Below are 21,760 nucleotides of genomic sequence, written 5' to 3'. Positions count from 1 at the left end.
CTTTCACAGTTTATATTCATATTTAGCTCTCTTTTGGCTAATAGTGATCTATCTGCTACAAGATACTGTATTTATAGGCTCTTATGCATGGAATTCTACTTTTATTTTTTAGTATGATTGCTTCATTTTGATCACCATTTACCAATGTGTATCTACTGTGGTAAATATCATTTCCTCAGAAGTTGTCATATAAATGATATTATTTATATATTTCTCTAGTTAAACACTCAAATACTAGCAAAATATCATAATTTTACTGCGTATATCCTATTTCATAGTTGGTTTAAATGGATAATTGTACTCCTTGAGACTGTACCACAAAGCATTGTTTGGCAAAAACAAACAAACAAACATAGAAAGTTAGAGAGTCTCTACAGCATCCACTTGTTCAGAAAATCCTTTATAGGCAGAGCCTCATCTATAAGGATCTCTTCATTAATATAAGCAGGGATTAGAATGCCCCTACTTAGCAGTTGTGTAGGAGGAAAGAGGAAGGGTAGAATGGTGGGATCTAAAGCTTTTGTGTCTTTTAGAACCTTGGTTATGTATACTTTTGGGGTTCCCTTTTTTGGCAAGAATATCTGGACCAATCTGAGTGACTCTGACAACCGACTACTCTCATCTTTTTGGAAGATGGTATTCTGCTCATCTGAAATGAATCACTTGGACAAGTGCTTTCTGGTACATCTAGATCCTCCATTCCAACTGTTTACCTGTCCTGATTCCTAGTTTGTGGTCTTCTAGAGGCCCTAGGAATAACCAGAGGGCCATGAAATTAGATGTGTTATTGGATCACAGTCATTTGCAAATGATATGCAAGTGTACTGGCTCATTAGAGTATTTATTTATTTTTTATTAAAGTATTTCTTAAATTGGGGTAATGTTTGAAAAAAATGTCTAACCAGATTAAGTAATAAAGAAAAATAACAATTTACATAGCCAGACCCTCGAGGTAGAGCGGACTGTTGGGTTGACTTTGTCTAGTGCTTTCACCATCTTATCTCTGCAGTTCCCTTAGCTCTGCCATCCTCTGTATGTCAGCTTTATTCTATTTTTTTATTTGAATATAGTTGACATACAATGTTACATTAGTTTCAGATGCTCAAGATAATGATTCAATAAGTTTATACTATATTCACCACAAGTGTAGCTATCACCTGTCACCATACTATTACAATAATATTGATTATATTCCTGTGCTGTCCCTTTTATTCCTGTGACTTACTCATTCCATATCTGGATACCTGTGTCTCCCACTCCTCTATATCCATTTTGCTCATCCCTCAACCCCCTTCCCTCTGGCCACCATCAGTTTGTTCTCTGTATTTATAGATTTGATTCTGCTATGTTTGTTCTTTTATTCGTTTGTTTTTTTTTTTTTTAGATTCCGTATATAACTGCAATCATATGGTATTTGTCTTATTGTGTCTGACTTATTTCACTGAGCATAATACCCTCTAGGTCCATACATGCTCTCACAAATGGCAAGATCTCATCTTTTATAGATGAGTAATCTATCTCATACACACACACACACACACACACACACACACACACACACTCTCAACATCTTTTTATCCATTTATCTATCAATGGCTATTCAAGTAATGGATACTTAGGCTGCTTCCATATACTGGCTGTCTTAGTTAATCCTAGAATAAGCATAAAGGGGCATGTACTTTTTGGAATTAGTGTTTTCTTTTTCTTTGAGTAAATACTCAGTAATGGAATTACTAGATTGCATGGTGTTTATATTTTTAATTTGTAAGTTTTCCAGAATGGCTGCACCAATTTATATTCCTATCAACAGTGCATGAGGGTTCCTTTTTCTCCACATCCTTGCCAACACTTGTTATTTCTTGTCTTTTAGATTCTAGCCATTCTGATAGGTGTAAGGTGATATCTCATGGTGGTTTTGATTTGCCTTAGAATGTTCCATGCTCGTGGATTGGAAGAATTAATATTGTTAAAATGTCCATATTACCCAAAGCAATCTACAGATTTAATGCAATCTCTATTAAAATACCAAGAGCATTTTTCTTTTTTTTTTTTTTTGAGTATTTTTATAGAACTAGAACAAATCCTATAATTCGTATGGAACCACAACAAACCTTTAAAAGCCAAAGGTTGAGAAAAAAGAACAAAGCTGGAGGTATCACAATTTCAAATTTCAAGATATACTACAAAGCTGTAATAATCATAGCAGTATGCAACTGGCACAAAAACAGACACATAGATCAATGGAACAAAATAGAGAGTTCAGAAATAATCCAACATGGGGCACCTGGCTGGTGCAGTTTGTTGAGCCCCTGACTCTTGGTTTCAGCTCAGGTCTGATCTCATGATCATGAGTTCGGGCTCTGTGCTCAACACAGAATCTGCTTGTGTTTCTCTCCACTTCTCCCCCCATGCTCTATCTCTTTCTAAAGTAAATAAAATCTTAAAAAAAAAGTCCATGCTTATATGGCCAATTACTCTACAACAAAGGAGGTAAGAATATTCAGTGGAGAAAAGACAATATCTTCAATAAATCATGCGGGAAAACTGTACAGCTACATGCAAAAGAATGTTACAGGACCACTTTCTTGCACTATACACAAAAGTAAACTCAAAATGGATTACAGACCTGAATATGAGACCTGAAACCATAAAACTTATAGAAGAGAACATAGGCAGTAATTTCTTTGACATCAGCCTTAGCAACATTTTTCTAGATATGTCTCCTAAGACAAGGGAAACAAAAGCAAAAATAAACTATTGAGACCTCACCAAAATAAAAAGCTTTTGCACAGCAAAGGAAACCATCAACAAAATGAAAAGACAACCTACTGAAAGGGATAGGTTCCTGGCATCAACCAGTCACTGGCAAGGAGGATGGGATTACCATGGTTGCTTTAAATTTAATACCACAGAGGTTGGGGTCAATCTCTCAAACTGCACAGCTCTTACATGCTGAGGAAGGGATATTGATGAGAAAACTACACTGTTACATTATGTCCAAGGGTGCTTTTGTGTATTGGTTTGGGTGTAGAATGTGAGTAAAATAATGAACAATTACTGCTGGAATAAGAAATAAGGGAGGAAAAAGCCAATATGATATAATGTATCCAAAGGTGTGTGTGTGTGTGTGTGTGTGTGTGTGTGTGTGTGTGTTTTATAGAAAGAGAACATGAGTAGGGAAGAGCATAGGGAGAGAAAGAAACTTTGCAGATTTCTCATGCCCAGCATGGAGCCTGATTTGGGGCTTGATTTCACAACTCTGAGATTGAGATTATCACCTGAGCTGAAATCAAGAGTCGGATACTTAACTGAGTGAGCCATCCAGGTGCCCCAAATATGTGTTATTTGATTATAAATGTCTTTCAAAACATTCCTCTGATTTTTATTATTTTTAAAAATTTCACTAAGAATTATATGAGCAACCAAATGTCATCCCATTGTACCTGTAAATGAGCTCAGTGAAACCAACTTCTTTTAATCGCAAAATATGATTAAACTTGCCCTTTAGATTTGTCATCTGCATTGAGCTGTTTTTTCTAGTTCTTCATTGGCTCTCCTTGAAAACCCTCTATTATAGGTCCAAGAGTGTCCTGGTCTTTAGCACCACGACTTATATTTTTTGAGATGCATGCCTGGAATGCTATCTGCTCTTCCCTCCAGCTCTCCAGATCTTTCCTGTTCCTCAAAATTCAGCTGAAATATCATGTCTGTGAAGCCTTTTGGTAACCAGCCTAGCTCAAGGGTCTTTTCTCTCTCTTCCCTCTGAAGACTTAAGTATCACTTTGTCTTTAATTCATTTGTTGGTCAAATTATCTGCTGCCTTTTGAGACTTCTCTTCTATGTCTTTGAGCTATTATTAACATCTTCTATTATTGATTATGACTTTCTTGAAAATAGAAACCCTTGATACCTTAATGAGTCCCATGAAAATTGTTTTTCAATTAAATCATCTTGGAAAGGGAAGTTTAAATAATCTATCATTCTGGACATAAAAATAACTTACTAAGCATTTGCTCTATGCCCAAGAGTAACAAATACTTTATGGGTGTTATCTCAGTTTTTCCTTGCATACCAATACAAAAACTCCATGTAGTAGGTTAGACAAAAACCTATCTCAAAATAGTTGAATAAGAAAGGGAATATACTGGTACCCTAATTAAAAAATAACCTTTAAGCTCATAGTATATGTCCAGGCATCCATCTCTCACTCTGTTTTCCCATCTCTTCGTTTTATTTTTCTCTTAGTTGACTCTTTTGACCTGAAAGACCCTCAGTAACCACAATCTAGCAATTGTTGTGGTGTTGGGGATCCCCACATGGCTTCCCAGAACTGGTCATTACCAGTCATTACCAGGTCATGACTTAGGCCTGAACAGTCATCCCTAAACTGTAGCTAAAGGGAGTGTGGGTCAAACCCACTTGAACCGTGAAGTTTGAGAATAGTGTGGTTTTTCAATGAGATGCTGAGTAACAATTTTTCTGGTATTATTTCTAATTTACAGATAAAAACTGGGCTTAGAGATTAAGTAACAAGCCTAAGATCGCCCAAATAGGAAGACTCTACCCAGAATAAAGTCCAGATTTTATGATAAACACTTTGTTCTATTGTAGTATTTTTATAAAACTGTATTTGAATATCAATGCTCAAAATAAAAATAGCATTTACTGTATAGACCTTATTTTGTGTACCTTCAGCATCCATCCTCTTTAGATACTCAGTATCTTTTTTTAATCAAATCAGGAATGGAACCATTATCTGAAATTATTACATACTGTTTCAGTCACTATGTTTCTTTACTCAGATCTTCATACTCAAATACTTCCGTGGGTCTTTGTGGGCTCCAAAGATACTACATATGACTTAGAAATATCAGATGTCGTCCAAATGGGTTGGCAACTGACGTCTCCCTCCATTGCCTTTGGAGATGACTGGATATAAAGTGGAGAGAATCATGAGCATGTTACAAGGGCTAGTCTAAGATATGTCAGTGGACAGACACTTGGGGAGAATAAATCAGGATTGACTGAACTGTGGATATAGAAACCCTGATTCTTAGAGCTCCTTAGATGAAAGTGTTTGGGTCCTGTTATCTCTGGCTCCTTCCAAAACCTAGGGCCTGCCCAGCTCTTGCTTGAGCCTGCCAGCAGGCCTTGTTCTTCAGGTTCTTCCTGCCCTTTCAGTACTTAGAGAGACCACCTACTGTTTTGCTGCAACTCTAGGTCTTCCTGTTCTTCTGACCAGAGAATTTCAGTTTAAATTCAGTGTTCTATAATTTTTGACATTATTGTACTTCAGGTACTATTTAATTTTTTTATATGTGAACACACAAATGTATATTTTCTTGTAACAACCCCTTTCCTGACATTCTGGAATGCATTCCTTGTTTTACTTCTTTCTCTGCTAATGACTTTTCTAACTTTGAAGTAGTTAGATCACAGCTTCTTTATTAATAAGTTTTAATGACTTTGTTTTCTTCACATCATCTAACAAAGTACGTTACTGGTATTGCTCAACAATATATTTATTTAATTTGACTTAGTGCTCAGAGATGGGGTGAACTGTCTGTGACATTAATATGAAGACCAGGAATTTCATCTTATTCATAGAGGTGGCCTGAAGACTGTTTTACTCTGCACTTTCAGCTTGGGCTAAGAGCTATAGGATGAACAAAGTATACCAGCTTAATCCACAGATTGGTATGTAGTTCTTACTGTACTTATCTCTTCAGTCTTTACTGTATCAGCTGAGGGGTTAATTTAAGATTGCTTTTTGTTCACTGATATAGAATTTGGTGTATTATGAGGATTTTTGCTTCTAGTCAGGAATAATAGCTTTGTGTTGTAAAAAGCATTAAAATAGTATGTGCTATCATATCCAAACTAGGTCAGTTATTTTATAGTTTACATTTGATACATGATGGTACTACAACTGGAACGGGAAACAAGTCTTCCTATGTAGAAATGTTGGCTATTAACAATGAAAAATGTATTATAAATTGCCCTCTTATCAACAGTTCATAGGCTATATTGAAGGTATTATATCTGTTCAATTACTGATTTTTCACTGGTAAAGTATAACTTCATCTTCAGTCCATGCACATCAGCATAGAAGTACATCTATTTTACTTTTTAATGTTAAAAGCCACAAAGGCTTTTCTAAATTAGCAGGGGGCATTTACACAGTAAACTAGTGAAAAATGTTATGAGCTTTCATCAGCTGTTTTGGTTTTAGCTGCCACTTTGGGGCTTTTACACTTCTTTATCTTTCCCACCCCATCTCCGGGAGGCAAACAAAGAAATATAATTTGCATCAGCTATAGAAATGCCTCTGAGATCACTACTCTAAGTGTGCTGGGGATTTGGAGTAGAAATCCTGAAAAAGAGAAAAAGGCAAGGGTAAAAGCTCTGTTGACAAGGGAGTTTCATAGGCATGCAGTGAGAGCACAACATTGGACGTGTGAATACAAATTTTGCAAGCTTCCTCTTCTCTTGTGAAAAAGTCTAGGAGTGTGGTAGTAGTTCTCTCCGGTTAAAGAGGTGGATGCAGTGACAGCTGGATAGCTTAGTTTTTCTTTCCAATGTAGATACTTCTCTGTTGCAGTATTTAGCACCTTTACTCCTTCTTGTGCTGCTTCTCATCACATGTGGCACTACTGGTTGAGAAGAAAGTAGGTGGCTCTCCCTGTACATGATCCTAACAGTTCTCCATCATTTGGCTAATCCACTGGGCTGGAACGGAAGGGCATTTGAATTTTCACTTCGATGCAGAGCATTAGCACTTTCACTCTCTGCTGGCATCAGGTCAAGGAAACCAAGTAAGCTTGTGAACCAGTTTTTCCCTGGAGCAAATATAATACATATATTTGGCTAGGAGGTCATCTGTTAAAGGTTGACTATTTTTTCAATAGGATCAGGTATTTTTTCAAATTTGGAAAGCATCTAAGTAAAGGCAATGTAGACATTTAATCAAAGCAAAATCTATTCTAAAAAAAAATAGGAAGATCTCATTATAGATTCACAGTCTGTGTATTTGTGTGCTCAAGGATAATAATAATACTGGGATACATTTCAGAGAAAAGAGATGAGTAAAAATAAGAAAAAAAATTAATGGATTTGAGCCCAAGTAAATGAAACTCTATTATTTAATTATAGTATCTGACTGTGAATATAAATGGGAGATGTAGAGCGAGAATTTTTTCTACAGTTTGGATCATAGATGATTTCATGACTAAAAGAGGAAGTCTGATACTCAGCTACAAGCTAGAGTTTTGATCCTTCATAAAATGAATCAAGGAGTATAAAAAATATTTTGGGATTGAGGACAGTTCCTTTTGCAAGCACTCAAGTGTTTTTACATCTAAAGTGAGTAAGAACTACATAATGTGGAAACTATGCCGGTGTCCTTCAAATTTGCCACTTTGGAGAAGCCTGAATAGATGGGATAAAGCTTACTGATACACAATGGAAAAGGACATGCTAGCTCTTACAGTTTTACAGTTTCACGTTTGGAACCTCTTGTGGGTCAGTGTCTGCAATAGTATCAATGGTTGGACTATTTATTTGCTATCAATTGCTATTTTTGGCATGTGGGTAAGTTTAAACCCCAGTGTCCTGGTTAAATTCCAATGTAGATGAGTGATCATATTCCATCTGCCATGTTCTTAATTTGCCTTTCTTAAGGAAATGAAGCATAACTCCATTCTCAAGCAGACTTTTGATACACTTTAGATACAAATTTAATATTTTTATTCTTCATTTGGTAGTTCCATATCATTAGACCTCAGTTTTAGGTTCAGCTGTATCACTGACTCACCTGTGACCTCGTACAAGTTATCTTCATCTCTCTGAAAACCATTTTCTATAAAATAGAACAACAGTCTAAATAACTGTTAAACCTACTCACAGTTTTAACAGACTATGAATTGCTGATGGTCCACATCCTTGACATTAGGGAAAAATTTTGTTCAGACTTCAAAAATTTTTCTGATTTCTCTTAATTTTAATTCATTAGAAAACACATTCTCTTAGAAATTACCTTTAAAGTTGTCTATCCAAGAGTATATATCAAATGCCAGAAATCTTGGTGTTTCAAATTAAAGTCAGGTTCTCCTCCCCCTCCAACCCCAACTAATCTCAATTCATTTCTTAGTTATCTTTTTAGTGGAGATATGAATACATGCATAGTTTTAGGTGGAGGGAAATAAGAAAACGTGGGGAGAAGACTAAACAGTATCTCAGATAGTACATTTATTTTGATTTTCATATTTTTGATTTATCAATCTCACATTTTTCCAGAAATATTTAGTAGGGAACAATTCATGACATACTTAGCCCAAAGTAGTAAAATGATGATATCATCAGACTATGAGTTATGTATATATAATGTCATACCTAAAGCAACAACTAAAAAAGCTGTACAAATAAACAGTCAAAAATACTGCATATAAATCATAGTTGAATTATAAAAATTGTTGAAGGCAGAAAAAAGAAGTGATAAATAGAGGAAAGCAGAAAACAAAAAATGAAATTGCAGAATTCAGTCCTAACATATCAATAATTATATTAAATATAAATGGACTAAATACAACAATTGAAAGACTGTCAGAGTGTATTAAAAATAGGACCTAACTATATGCTGTTTATAAGAAATTCTCTTCAAATATAATGATATAGGCAGGTGAAAGTAAAATGATAAATAAAGATATATAATGAAAACTAAATTAAAAGAGGCAGTAGTTGCTATACTATTATCAGATATAGTAGTCTGGAGAACAAAAGAAAAAATATCAATGCTAGGGGGTATTATTCTATAAAAATTAAAGAGTTCCATCAAAAAGACATGGCAATCCTAAATATGTATGCCTTAAATTACTGAATTAAAACACATGGAGTAAAAATTGACAGATTTGAAAAGAGGAATAGACAAATTCACAAATATAGTTGAAGATTTAATTACCTCTACATCATCAGTTGTTAGAAAACTAGGCAGGGGCAGCCCCGGTGGCCCAGTGGTTTAGCGCCGCCTTCAGCCCACGGCATGATCCCCCAGTCCCAGGATGTAGTCCCACATCCGGCTTCCTGCATGGAGCCTGCTTCTCCCTCTGCCTGTATCTCTGCCTCTCTCTCTCTCTCTCTCTCTCTCTCTCTCATGAGTAAATAAATAAATAAAGTTTAAAAAAAAAAAGAGAAACAATTCCACCCATCAGCAGCAAAACACATATTCTTGTCATGTGACTAAGATATATATATCAAGAGAGACTATATCCTGGATCAGAAAACAAGTCTCAACACATTTAAAAAGAATTAAAGTTTTTTGGAATGTATTCTTTGACCACCATGGAATCAAATTAGAAGTGAAAAAAATAACATGAAAATCTCTGAGCACTTGGAAATTCAGCAACATACTGAATATAAATAATAATCCATAGGCCAGAAAAGCAGTCTCAAAGAACATAAAAATACATTGAAATGAATGAAAATAAAAATACAACATCAGAATATGTGGGTCACAGATAAAGTAGTGCTAAGAGGAATCAAAGCACTAAATTAAAAAAAAAGCACTAAATATATACATTAGAAAAAAGGAAAAACCTCAAATCAGTAATCTAACCTCCCATTTCAAGAACCTATAAAAAAATAAACTGAATAGACCCAAAGAAAGCAGAAGAAAGGAAATAGTATGTTAAGAACAAATGCCAATAAAATTGAAAGCAGAAAAACAATCAGTGAAAAAAATATGACTTTTTGAAACTGATGAAATTGACAAACTTCTGCAAAACTAACAAAGAATAAAGAGAAAAGACATAAATTATCAATATGAGGAAGGAAAAAAAGTGATCACTGCACACACTGCAGACATCAAAAGGATAATATGGGGATGCTACAAGCAGCTCTATACACACACATTTGACAACTTAGAAGAAATGGACCAATTGCTCAGAAAACATAAGCTGCCATAACTCACCTAATATTAAATAGATAATTTGAATATCCCTATAATTAATAATGATATTGAACAGAAAATTTTTATAATTTCAAAAAGAATAATCTGGTCCCAGATGGGTTCACCTGAGAGTTCTAACAGACACTTAGAGAAGTACTGCCAACTCTATAGCCTCCTCCAGAAAACCATTTATTTTTTGGTAGTGTTGTCCAGATACTAAAATCCAACAAAGACAGTAAGTACCAAAAAAAAAAAAAAAAAAAAAAAAAAAAAAAAACCCAGACACAAATAAACCTCATGAACACAGACACAAAAATCCTTAACAAAACATTAGCAAATAGAACCCATATAAAATGACCTATATCTCATGATCAATAGAATTTATTCTTGAAAAACTATTAGTGTGATCCATCATGTAATAGGCTAAAGAAGAAATGTCACTTGATTCCATCATTTCATACAGAAAAAGCATTTGACAAAATTTAATACCCATTCATTATAATAGCTCTCAGATAAATAGGAATAGGGAACTTCCTCAAGTTGATATAGAACATCTATAAAAATGCATAACAGTCTACAACTAACATTACATTTAATTATGAAAAATTGAATTGTTTCCCCTTAGATAAGGAAGTAGGTAAAAAAATGTGTATACTCACTACTCTTATCCAATATATTGCTAGAATTTCTAGCCCATATATTAAAAAAAGGAAATTAAGGGATCCCTGGGTGGCGCAGCAGTTTGGTGCCTGCCTTTGGCCCAGGGCACGATCCTGGAGACCCGGGATCGAATCCCACGTCGGGCTCCCGGTGCATGGAGCCTGCTTCTCCCTCTGCCTGTGTCTCTGCCTCTCTCTCTCTCTCTCTGTGACTATCATAAATAAATAAAAATTAAAAAAAAAGGAAATTAAAAAGCATAGAGATTAGAAAGGAAGAAATAAAACTGTCCCTATTTTCAGGTGAGATTTTTGTTTATGTAGAAAATCCCAAGAAACGTAGAAAACGTACTTGTCAATCTAATAAGTATGAGTTCAGAAAAGTAGTGGGATAAAAGATAAACATACAAAAATCAATTTTTTTTTAAATAACAATGAACACCTGGACAACAAGATTAAAAATACAATGCCATTTACAGTTACTAAAAAGTTAAATTCCTAGGTAGAAATATAACAAATCATGTATAAGACTAATGCTAAAATCCAGAAATATCTAAATATAGATATACCATGTTCATGGACTGGAAGACTCACCATTACAAAGATGTCAGTTCCCCCAAACTGACATACAGTAGCAACATAATTCCTATCCACTTTTCAGCAAGACTTTTTTGTACATGTAGATGAAATTATCCTAAAATTTACATGAAAAGGTAAAGGAATCAGAATAGCTATAATGAATTTGAATTAAAAAAAATGAAGTGACAGGGATTAACCCATTCAATTTCTAGATTTATTATATAGCTACAGTAATCTAGACTCCTTGATCTTGGTAGAGGGATAGGCACATATATCATTGGAGAATCCAATGGAGAATTGGAGAATGGAGAATCCAGAAATTGACCAACACAAATTTATTTAATTAATTTTTGACAAAGTTGCAGAACCAGTTTGATAGAAATACAGTCTTCTCAACAAATGATGTTAGAACAATTAGACATTCATAGGCAAAAAAAAAAAAATAATAATGTTATCTAAGTCTACGTTTATATAAAAATTAACTCAATATATGTCATGAATTTAAACGTAAAATCTAAAATTATAAAATTTTTAAGAAAAAAAATGGCAAGTTTTGGGGATCTAGGGTTAGGCAGTGCATTTTTGCATTTTCTACCACGACCAAATCCATTAAAGGAAAGATTGATAAATTGGATTTTATCAAACCTAAGAACGTTTTGCTCTGTGAAAGACTCTTTTATGAAGATAAAAAAACAAGCTATAGACTGGGAGAAAATATTTGTAAACCATGTATCTGAAAAATGACTAGTATTAGGAATATAAGCTCTCAATCTATAGTTAACAAATTCAATTAGAAAATGAACAAAAGGCATGAAAAAAAACATTTTATGGGAGAAGATATACACAGATAGCAAATAAGTACATGAGAGATGTTCAGCATCACTAATCGTCACCAATCATTAGAGAAAAGCAGAATGACTAAAATTAAAAAAATAATGACAACACCAAATGCTGGCAAGGATGCATAGAAACTGGCTCACTCATGCATTGCTGATGGGGATATAAAATGTCACAACCATTCTGCAAAATAGTTTGGCAGATTTTTAAAGAAAATTTAACATACAGCTCCAGTACAACCCAGAAATTGCTCTCCTGGGCATTTATCCCAGAGAAAGGAAAACTTTTTGTTCACATAAAAACCTATATGCAGGGATGCCTGTGTGGCTCAGGGCGTGATCCCAGTGTCCTGGGATCAAGTTCCACATCGGGCTCCCTGCATGGAGCCTGCTTCTCCCTCTGCCTGTGTCTCTGTCTTTCTCTCTCTGTGTGCCTCTCATGAATAAATAAATAAAATCTTTAAAAAAAACCCATATGCATATGCTTATAGCAACTTTGTTCATAATAACTTCAAACTGGAAACAGCACATTGTCCTTCAATGGATGAATAGTTAAATGATCCATTCCATAGAACACACTACTCAGCAATAAAAATGAGATAATTGTTGATACTCTAACCTGGATAAATCTCCAGAGAATTATGTTGACTATATGATTTCATTTATGTAATATTTTTGACATGACAAAGTTACAGAAATTGTAAGTTAATTTAGTGATTTCCACTGTTTATGGAAGAGGTAGGATGGGAGGGAAATGGTTATTGCTATAGAAAGACAATCTGAGAGAGTCTTATGGTAAGGAAAGATCTATCTTGATTGTATCAATGTCAATATCTTGGTTTTGATATTATACTATAGTTTTACAAGATGTTACCACTGGGGGAAATGAAGCAAAGGGTGCAGGAGCGTATCTCTTACAATTGCCTGTGAGTCTACAATTATCTCAAACTAAATTGTTTAATTAAAAAGACAGCCCTCTACCAGCTCCTAGATTAAAATCCAAAGCCTTTCCTTGGCCCTTTCCAACCTCATTCATGTCCTACTTCTCTCTCCCTTCCACATCATGCTGAAGCTACAGTGGCCGTTTTGGTGTCCCTGGACTGCTTAGCAAGCTCTCACCACAGGGCCTTTGTACTTGCTATTCCCTCTGTTGGGAAAGCTCCTCCCTCTGGTTTACTTACTTCATCCTGTTCTCTGCTTAAATATTCAAGGAATATTCAGGAATATTTAAGGAAAACCTTAAAGAGGTTTTCCTTGAATACTTTCTCTAAAGTAGCACTCCTGTCACAATCTAATGCCCTATTTTAATTTATTCTTCTTCTTTCAGTAAAAACATATTTGATACTTTAAAAAATTCTACCTTTCTAGGATGGGAACCTTAAATTTCCTACCGTGCCTTCACTTTTCTATGTGTTCTGGAATTTGGAACATTTGATTAAAAAAACAAACTAAAGAAACTGATTTCTATTTTCTTTCCTTTGTATTTTCTTTTTTTCTGCTGATGTCTAGATGGAAGTCCTGGGTTCTATACTAGTAAATGCTTTGTATTCTGTTAAGTTCAGTTTATCACGATCCATTGGTATGTCCCCAATGGCTAATATTTGAGAGTTGAACTCTTTACACAGTGAATCTGCCTCTAAATGACTTAGTTCTAATTCTCTTCTAGGCTTTTTAATCAGTCTGCAGTGTAAAGACATACTTCAAGAGGATCCTTAGAAACCTTGGACAAACTTACCCTTATGTGGCAGGTATGTCTCTGTCTACACACTAAATGTGCAAGACTGGTAACTTCATTCTTCTATAGGTAAATCTAAATTACGTTTTGATTTTCCATTTAACCACGTGGAAGCAATCTGAAGTTGCATCTAAGTTCTAGGTAAGGTTATGACATACCAAGCTCTTGAGGGGTGACACTGTTCACTTGGCTGCCATTCCTTCATTAGCCACAGATTTTTTCCTATCCCTTGTCAGTACTTGTGACTAACTGCTGAGGCATACCTTGATCTTCCTTTGAGGATCTTCTGCTTTTCTTCTCTAAGCTTCTTCCAGGTACCTCCTGGGCATATCAGGGCATGCTGTCATTCCTGCTGAATCAGAAGAAACTCTGTGGTGAGATGAAGTTCTTTGCTCCTTGCATGCCACTCTGAAGCTCATGATACTTGCTTTGCTCTTATATCATCCTATTGTATGGGGTCCTTTACAAGGCTCTCAGGTCCATCTGCCTGGCCATCTCTAAGATCCAAACTATATCCAAGAAAGAGGAGCCTTTCCCCTCTACCATTTTCTTCCACCATTATATTTGGGGTTTCTCTCTGCAACAGTACTTTGGAAAAGTAAACTTAGGAAATCCATCTAAACATAATTTATTTGTTTTTCTTGTTGTTTCTTTAAAATGAATTGAGAAAGGGTGGTGGATATTCCCTTGCCTTTAGGAAAAAAAAGTAGGTCTCAGGCAGGCTCCATCCCTAATAGGACTACTCTTAGATTAAAAAAAAAATCTTTTTGGCACTTTAGATTCCAAACATAGTTCATTCAGAAATTAGAATGTCTAATCTCAGACCATAATCATAGCTTGAAAGTTAATTTAATATCCATCATCTCGTCTCCCCCATCTGGGGCCCATTTTTGGGTTGGACCAAAAATTGCATTGGGAAAGGGTGTGGAGTTTTTTCTTTTTTTATCTGTCACCTCCTCTCCCAGTTGCTAGCTATTGCTAAACCTTAAGTGATTGGAGCATGGGAAAGAAGAGGAGATACATGGCTTAGGAATGTTTTTTTACTTGAAACGGTCCTATGTTAAGCTGGCTTCATGCATTCTGGGGCCTGGCAATGTTTAAACTCACTTGGATACTCGGCCACTTTGGGAGGACTTTGGTGGCTTCCCTGCTAGACCCATCTGGCTTCACCTCCCCTGACATGGGCTTCTCTAGCTATTTACTTTCCAGTGGAGCTTTTGATTTTCAGATATTCCATTCTACATGAACTTCCATCTGGTATATCAGTGATACTTCCAGATGGTCATCTTGGTCTTCAAGCCGGCTCTCTCACATGTGGCCCACACTTGCTTCGTGAAAGCATGCATCTTAGAACTTCTGTGGGCAGGAAGAGTGCAGGTGCTTCTCAGATTACAGAGCTGCTCCTAGTCTGACCCTTTCGTCCTCTAGATTTCCAAGGTAAGAGTCAATCTGCAGTCCTTTGGGTTTCCCAAACTCTAGGGGACATATTCAGGTTGTCTAACTTGTTCCTTTGAAGCCTCTCTAAATATTGGAAAGAGAAAAGATAGTATCTTCCAGCCCTTTAGCTTGGGTAGGTGGTGGGGAGGTGGGGCTTACCATAAAGTAGCAGCGCAATCAAGAATCTCTTTGTAAAGCTTCTCTTAATCTCTATTGTTTTGATCCTTTACATTATCTTGTAGGTTTTAGAGCCATCTGACCAGTCTCGTGTTTTGTTTTGTTTTGGTTTTGTTTTTTAAATCTGGAATTTGATCTGGCCCTTTACTTTGGAATTTCATACCTGTTTAATGGAGATAACTCATTTGAATCTTCCCATCTAATGTCTGTTTATTCCGACATCACTAGGATGAGTTGAGGTGATGAGGGGAGGGTAAAGATGGAGTCACCCCACCTCAAATTACCTCTGGTCCACTAATGTTTATAGATGTTTTGATCACCTTATTTTTTACCCAGAGGGTAAAAGTACTCTAAGCTTAGTTAATACATAGGACAGTCTCTTCTAGGTCTTCTGTAGTCATGGAGTCATTACAGATTCCCAAGGAGACCTTAGGCTTTTGAAGCTCAAAAACTAATACTTTAATCAACACCTCCCTTGCCACCTCCACCCCCATGCTTCTCCTGTCTGCTAATAATTTTCTAATGCTATGAGTACAGAGTATGACAACATGGCTACCTGAATTGGGAAAGAAACAAGATTTAAGGGTATGAAATAAATTCTTCAAATATTCTATCTTAAATGATAAAAAAATATTCCCTACCCTATTTTGAGTACCTCTAATGTGTTTTTTAATCTTTTTAATGGCACTACATCCTTTACATTAAGGATTTGGTATTTGAGGAAACCAGGTGTATTAGTCTGCTAGGGCTGCCATAACAAAATACTACAGGGTGGTAACAAGTTAGACAACCTGAATATATCCCCTAGAGTTTGGGAAACCCAAAGGACTGCAGATTGACTCTTAAACAATAGAAATTTATTATGTCACATTTCTGGAAGGTCAAAGTCCAAAATCAAGGTGTTGGCAGCATTGGTTCTTTCTGTGAGCTGTGAGGGAAGAATTTATTTCCTCTTCTTGGCTTGTAGATGGCTCTTCTCCCTGTTTCTTCACATCATCTTTTTTCTATGAGTGTCTATCTCTATGTCCAAATTTGCTTTTTTTTTAAAAAAAAATAAGGACATCAATCATATTGGATTAAGGCCCACACTAATGACCTCATCTTAACTAATTATAACAATGACCTTATTTTCAAATGTGACTTTCTGATGTACTGGGAGTTAGGACTTCAACATATGAATTTGGGAGGGGGCTTGCACAATTCAACCCATAACACCAGGGTTCAATGACCTCAATTTCACACAGACTTTAAAATGCTATTGCAGGGATTCCCTAACTGTGTAACTCTAAAGCTTGTATTCTTCCTGCTATACTACACTTTATCTCAGATGAATCTTGCATGCAGACTTATGCAATGAGTGTACTGTCTTTCCTTTAAACAACCAAACCAGCCTGGTTGAGGCATGGGTCCATCCTGGAAAAAAGCTCATAGTTAGCCAAAAGGTCTGTCATCACATGGACTGAGAATAACACCTTACACAATGGAGAAATAGGAACATGTTTGTGGAGAGGTCCAATATAATGCCATTATAACATAGGTTAGAAAATGAATTCATAACTGAACTAGGGTTTAAGTTCAACCAGGATTCAAATGGCTCTGAAGCAATGAAAATGGTGATATTATTCCTATGGCCTGTGGTTTGCATTTTGGTGCTTTTAACTTGTATTCATATCTAAATGTGCTGTGTGTATGTGGGCTGCTTCATGTAGAGCATATTTAAACAATGTGTAATAAAACAACATATTTAAGTCATACAAAAGTAAAAGGGTAAATGTGTGCTATAAAGTCTCTGCAGGCATTTGCTGGATAATGGTAATGATAGCTTTACTGAAAAAGGATAAAATATGTTCAGCTTCAGTGAGGATTATATTTAGGGGAATTATCAGATTATTTTGGATTTTTTCCTTTTAAAAACAATTCTTTAGTGCATCCTAGGTGGGAGATAGGAATTATAATAGTGATTCAGAAACATGGCTTCATGCATATAAACATAATTTGAATCTTGTAGTATTTATCACTGTTTTATTCCAGATGGCAAAAAAATTATTATCCCTTTCAGTTGCTGCTTGAAATATATACCTACAAAAATAAGTCCATTATAAGATTTTTCTTGCCAAACTCTAGTAGATGCTCACTTACTGAGAAATTTGTGTACTGAGAAATATTTGAGAAAAATACACTTTAATGAAGCTGCACTAATGATATTTATTTAGCTAATTGTATATAGGGATCTAAATATGATTTCAAGTAAAGCAGACTCTTGGCCATATAAATAAGCCTGGCACAGGTGTGCAGAGTTTTAAGAGAATTAGATAGCACATCTAATGAAAATTAGAGTAAGGTTCAAATAAATGTTTTATTTTAAATTAGATTTCCTATTATAAAACAAATAGAGCCACATAACAAAGTATCTTAAAATAAAGGTAAAAATTGCTAACATATCAATAACTGAGAGCAACAAAAATAACCTTTTGTCATACTTGCTTCTCCTTTTTCATTCATTTTTTTCAACCAAGGATTACTAGGTACTTACTTACTTAATGCAGGCATTTGAGGAAAGATGGCTAGAACAAGATCTCTGCCCTGAATGAGCTTTTAAAATATCAGGGAAAATACACAGTGAATGGGTCCTTCTAACAGGTGGTATGTGCAGTACTGCAGCCAAGTTAGCCAATGAGCTTGCTATCAACTCTATTGTAAGATCTGGGAAGGCTTTAACAGGTAAGCTGGGATAGAAGAAGCATGAGTAGAAATCTGTTAGCTGGAAAAGAGAAGAAAATGTATTTTAGTAAGAGGAAAGAGCATCTGCTAAGGTATGGGAGGATTGAAATAACATTATGAGGAACTGTAAATAATGCAGCATGTCTGGAACAACAGAGAATGAGGTTGGAGAAGTAGGTGGAGGTGATATCATGGAGGGATTTGTGCCAATTATACTATTGGCAAGGAAGTTTTTCAAGTAGTGAAGAAAAGTGTTTAGAATTTCATTTTAGAAAAATTAATCTTCAGCAGTATGATTTGATGGATGGCTTAGAAATCACTAACCTTAGGAATTGAGGGTTTGATAAGAAGCCAGATATACCAAGGAGCTGAAATAAAGCTTAAATGAAAAACTCTTGGCTTGCATGGACCTCTAGCATGAGTAGGGACTCTAAAATGTGTTCCCATGGTCATACGTTTTTACAGAATTTATAAAAAGTATGTTTTTAAATTTAGTTATGACCATTTTCTCTTTCTATATTACTAATCTACCTGTATTATGCTTTTCTTAACGTACTCTTAACATTGAGTGGCATTGGTGATGCAAATGTCGTATTCACATTTTTTACCTCTTTTTTTTTCAAATTGGATAAACTTAGGCCTCACTTTGTCGATCCAGCCTCCAAATGAGAAATAGCAGGTTCTTAGTCCAAGACAGTAGCTGCAGAGATGAAGAGGGAAAGAAAAGGAAGACTAAGGGAGAGGAATGATTTTCTACTGGTAAGAAGGAAAGGGTAGTGCCTAGCTTTCTCATTTCTAAAACTCAGCAAATGGTAAGGGCGGTTATAATCATAAGTAACAGTCTATTGGACATCTTTATGCGTGTGTATGTTTTCATATTTTTGGATTTACAGAAAGTGTATTTAACTGTATCAAGGTGTTTTAATGGATTTTGTTATTTATTACCATATTCCTTTCCAGGTGGATTGTGCCACGTAACACTGCTACAGTTAATGTAGAAATGGGTTTTCTTGCTTATGCCCCAGCTAGCACTGGGTTTTATAATTTTATTTTTTTAAAATTAAGTTATTGGGTAAAATTAGTACCTTCTTTCTGTTTTATTCTGAGGTGAGATCAATGCCATCCATTATTGGTAGCTCTGCCTAGGAATCTGTTTTCAGGGGATAGTTATTATGGCCCTTTATGATTTAGAAAGCATTAGAAGGTAGTTAAAAATCTTTTATGTGAATAGTTATGTTATATACTCTAAATGCATACACATATATATTATAAAAGCTACAAATAAGTAGGACTAAAACAGTTTTGTAGATCAGATTGTTTTTAGACCAGGTGTTGGCAAACTTTTTCTGATAAGTACCAGATAGTAAATATTTTAGTTGTTGTAGACTAGGAGGCAAAATTGAGGATATTATATAAGTACTTTAAGAAAGAAAAAAAAAATTTCCACAAAATTTATTGGCATATTTCAAAATCTAATAATAATAATTGAGGAAAGTTTTTATAATAGTAGTCTAATAATGAGAAAAATTGAAATTTTTTGGTGGGGGAGACATTTCATAATTAATGTCTTCAATTCTCAAATTGATTATAAATGTTTGTTCATTAAATCATTCTTATTTTATAGGTGGTGAGCTAAATTTTGACTATAGACCATACTGTGTTGACCTGTTTTAGACAGTGACCATTTATAAGTCATTTTCCATTAAGTTTTTAAAAAATATTTTGTTTGGTAATATGTTTCAGCTCTGTTACATTACCTTTTTTTGAGCTTACGGCAAATCTACAACTTGCAAAATACTCATCAAAATGTGTGTATCTACGCGTGTGTGTGTGTGTGTGTGTGTGTGTATGTGTGTTATATGTGTATACAGTGTGGGTGGTTTTATTCTGCATTATCAACAGAAATTATGATATATCTGGGGTAGTAATAATATGACAATGAAGCATTTTGTCAGGTTTTGTTACCAGAAAAGTAAAAGAAGCTAGATTTGACAGGTCCAAATTACATCTGTTGTTATATACATTGGAATGAGTTTGAGTGTTCCCTGTTGACTTTGATTTGACTATAATTGATCTTGTTCATTAATGACTGCTTCTGCTGACTTTTGGGGGCTTCTGTTTTGGTCTTAGCTTTGTTGTTCCTCAGCAATTTTCCAGAATGTTTTCATTCTTTTTCGACCCTCCTTCACAAACTTGATGTCTTGAAATACTTTTTATAATTTACATTTCATTTGCTAATGGTTTTTGTGGCAAGGCTACCCAGTTCCTCTGGTTTCAAGAAAGAAAAGAAGGAGGAAGGAAGAAAAGAAATGAAATGGAAAGATATGAAAATAAGCAGGTCATGCAACCCACTTCAGAGATTGGGCTATTTAATCTCCACAAAGTCTCAGCTGGAATTTGATTCCTAAATCTAAGACCATTTTTTCCTTTAAACTCTTAATGAATGGTTTGGGAATTTTAAAACTTGAGTAAGCTTAGTTATTTTCATGAGTATGTTGAATTACGGACTGGATTTCTTAGGAACTGGTAATTAGATTGAAAGTTTATTTTATCTTTTTAGTCAATATGGGTACAAAGCATTGGTATCTTTCTACTGCATAATCGAAGATAATTCAAGTGAATGAACTGAATATGAAAACACTATTTTTAAAAATACTATGTGGATGGAACTAGAGAGTTTTATGCCCAGTGAAATAAGTCAATCAGAGAAAGACAAAAGCATATGATTTCACTCATATGTGAAATTTAAGAAGCAAAATAGATGAGCATAAGGGAATGGAAGGAAAATAAGATAAAAACAGAGGGAGGCAAACCATAAGAGACTCTTAACTATCGGAAACAAACTGGGTGTTACTGGAGGGGAGGGGGTTAGGGGGATGGGGTCAGTGGGTGATGGGCATTAAGGAGGGCATGTGATATAGTGAGTGAGTATTGGATGTTATAAGCAACTGATGAATCACTGTATTCTACCTCTGAAACTAATAATATACTACATGTTAACTAAATTGAGTTTAAATTAAAAAAGAAAAAATTACAGAAAAATTTCCCACATTACTGGGACATAGAATATTTTTATTTACTATATTGTTTAATGGAGAAATTTATAAGAAATTTAATGGAGAAATGTAAATTTTTTATTTACACAAAAAAGTAAGCTCTGTATTTTTTAGAGACAATGTATTATAAGATTGTAATTTTTATGTTTCTGAGATTAAGCACAGGAGAAAATTCCATCAAACTTAAATTTCAGAATTATTTCCTTCTCTTATTTATTTCCATAGGGTCTTTGGAAAGAAGTTTCCAAATATATCTTTCCACAGTCTTCCTGCCAATAGCTAACTCAGCATGCTCTTCTCAACTACTATCTTGTATTTTAGCTGCTGAAATATATGGCCATCTAAAAAATTTGTTTAATTCCATATTTCGTTTCTGCTTTAGATGCAGAAGGTCTTTGGTTTTTTTAGAAAATTGGTACTAACAGTTTTATAATTCCAAGAACAAAATTTGTTCTAAACACCGTTTTTAAAGAATTTTCACTGAACTGCCCAATTATTGTTTACTACAATTGGACTTACTGTGTCTTAAAATAAAATTCCTTTAATGTTTATAATCACAATTGTTGACAAGTATCTGATACTTGTTATTTAAAAAAACATTTTTTTTTCCAGCCAGAAAA

At 34.9% G+C, this 21,760-nt stretch overlaps 1 protein-coding gene across 12 annotated transcripts in view; it reads left to right on the top strand.

Annotated features, from left to right (window-relative positions):
- The window catches only part of SOX5 (SRY-box transcription factor 5), a 1,001,956-nt gene that overhangs the window by 134,728 nt on the left and 845,468 nt on the right, over positions 1-21,760 (top strand). For 7 of the 12 annotated variants that reach the window (XM_041735832.1, XM_041735829.1, XM_041735827.1 and 4 more), the window contains one exon: positions 13,681-13,762. The exons of the other annotated variants lie outside the window; for them this stretch is intronic. The gene's annotated coding sequence lies outside the window, so the exon portion shown is untranslated. The remainder of the gene's footprint in view (positions 1-13,680; positions 13,763-21,760) is intronic. 12 annotated transcript variants of the gene reach the window in all.

Source organism: Vulpes lagopus, chromosome 21 (genome assembly GCF_018345385.1).
Source record: "Vulpes lagopus strain Blue_001 chromosome 21, ASM1834538v1, whole genome shotgun sequence".
NCBI classification, from domain to species: Eukaryota; Metazoa; Chordata; class Mammalia; order Carnivora; family Canidae; genus Vulpes; species Vulpes lagopus.
Note: the sequence above shows the minus strand (reverse complement) of the source record. Positions and strands in the feature narration are given on the sequence as shown.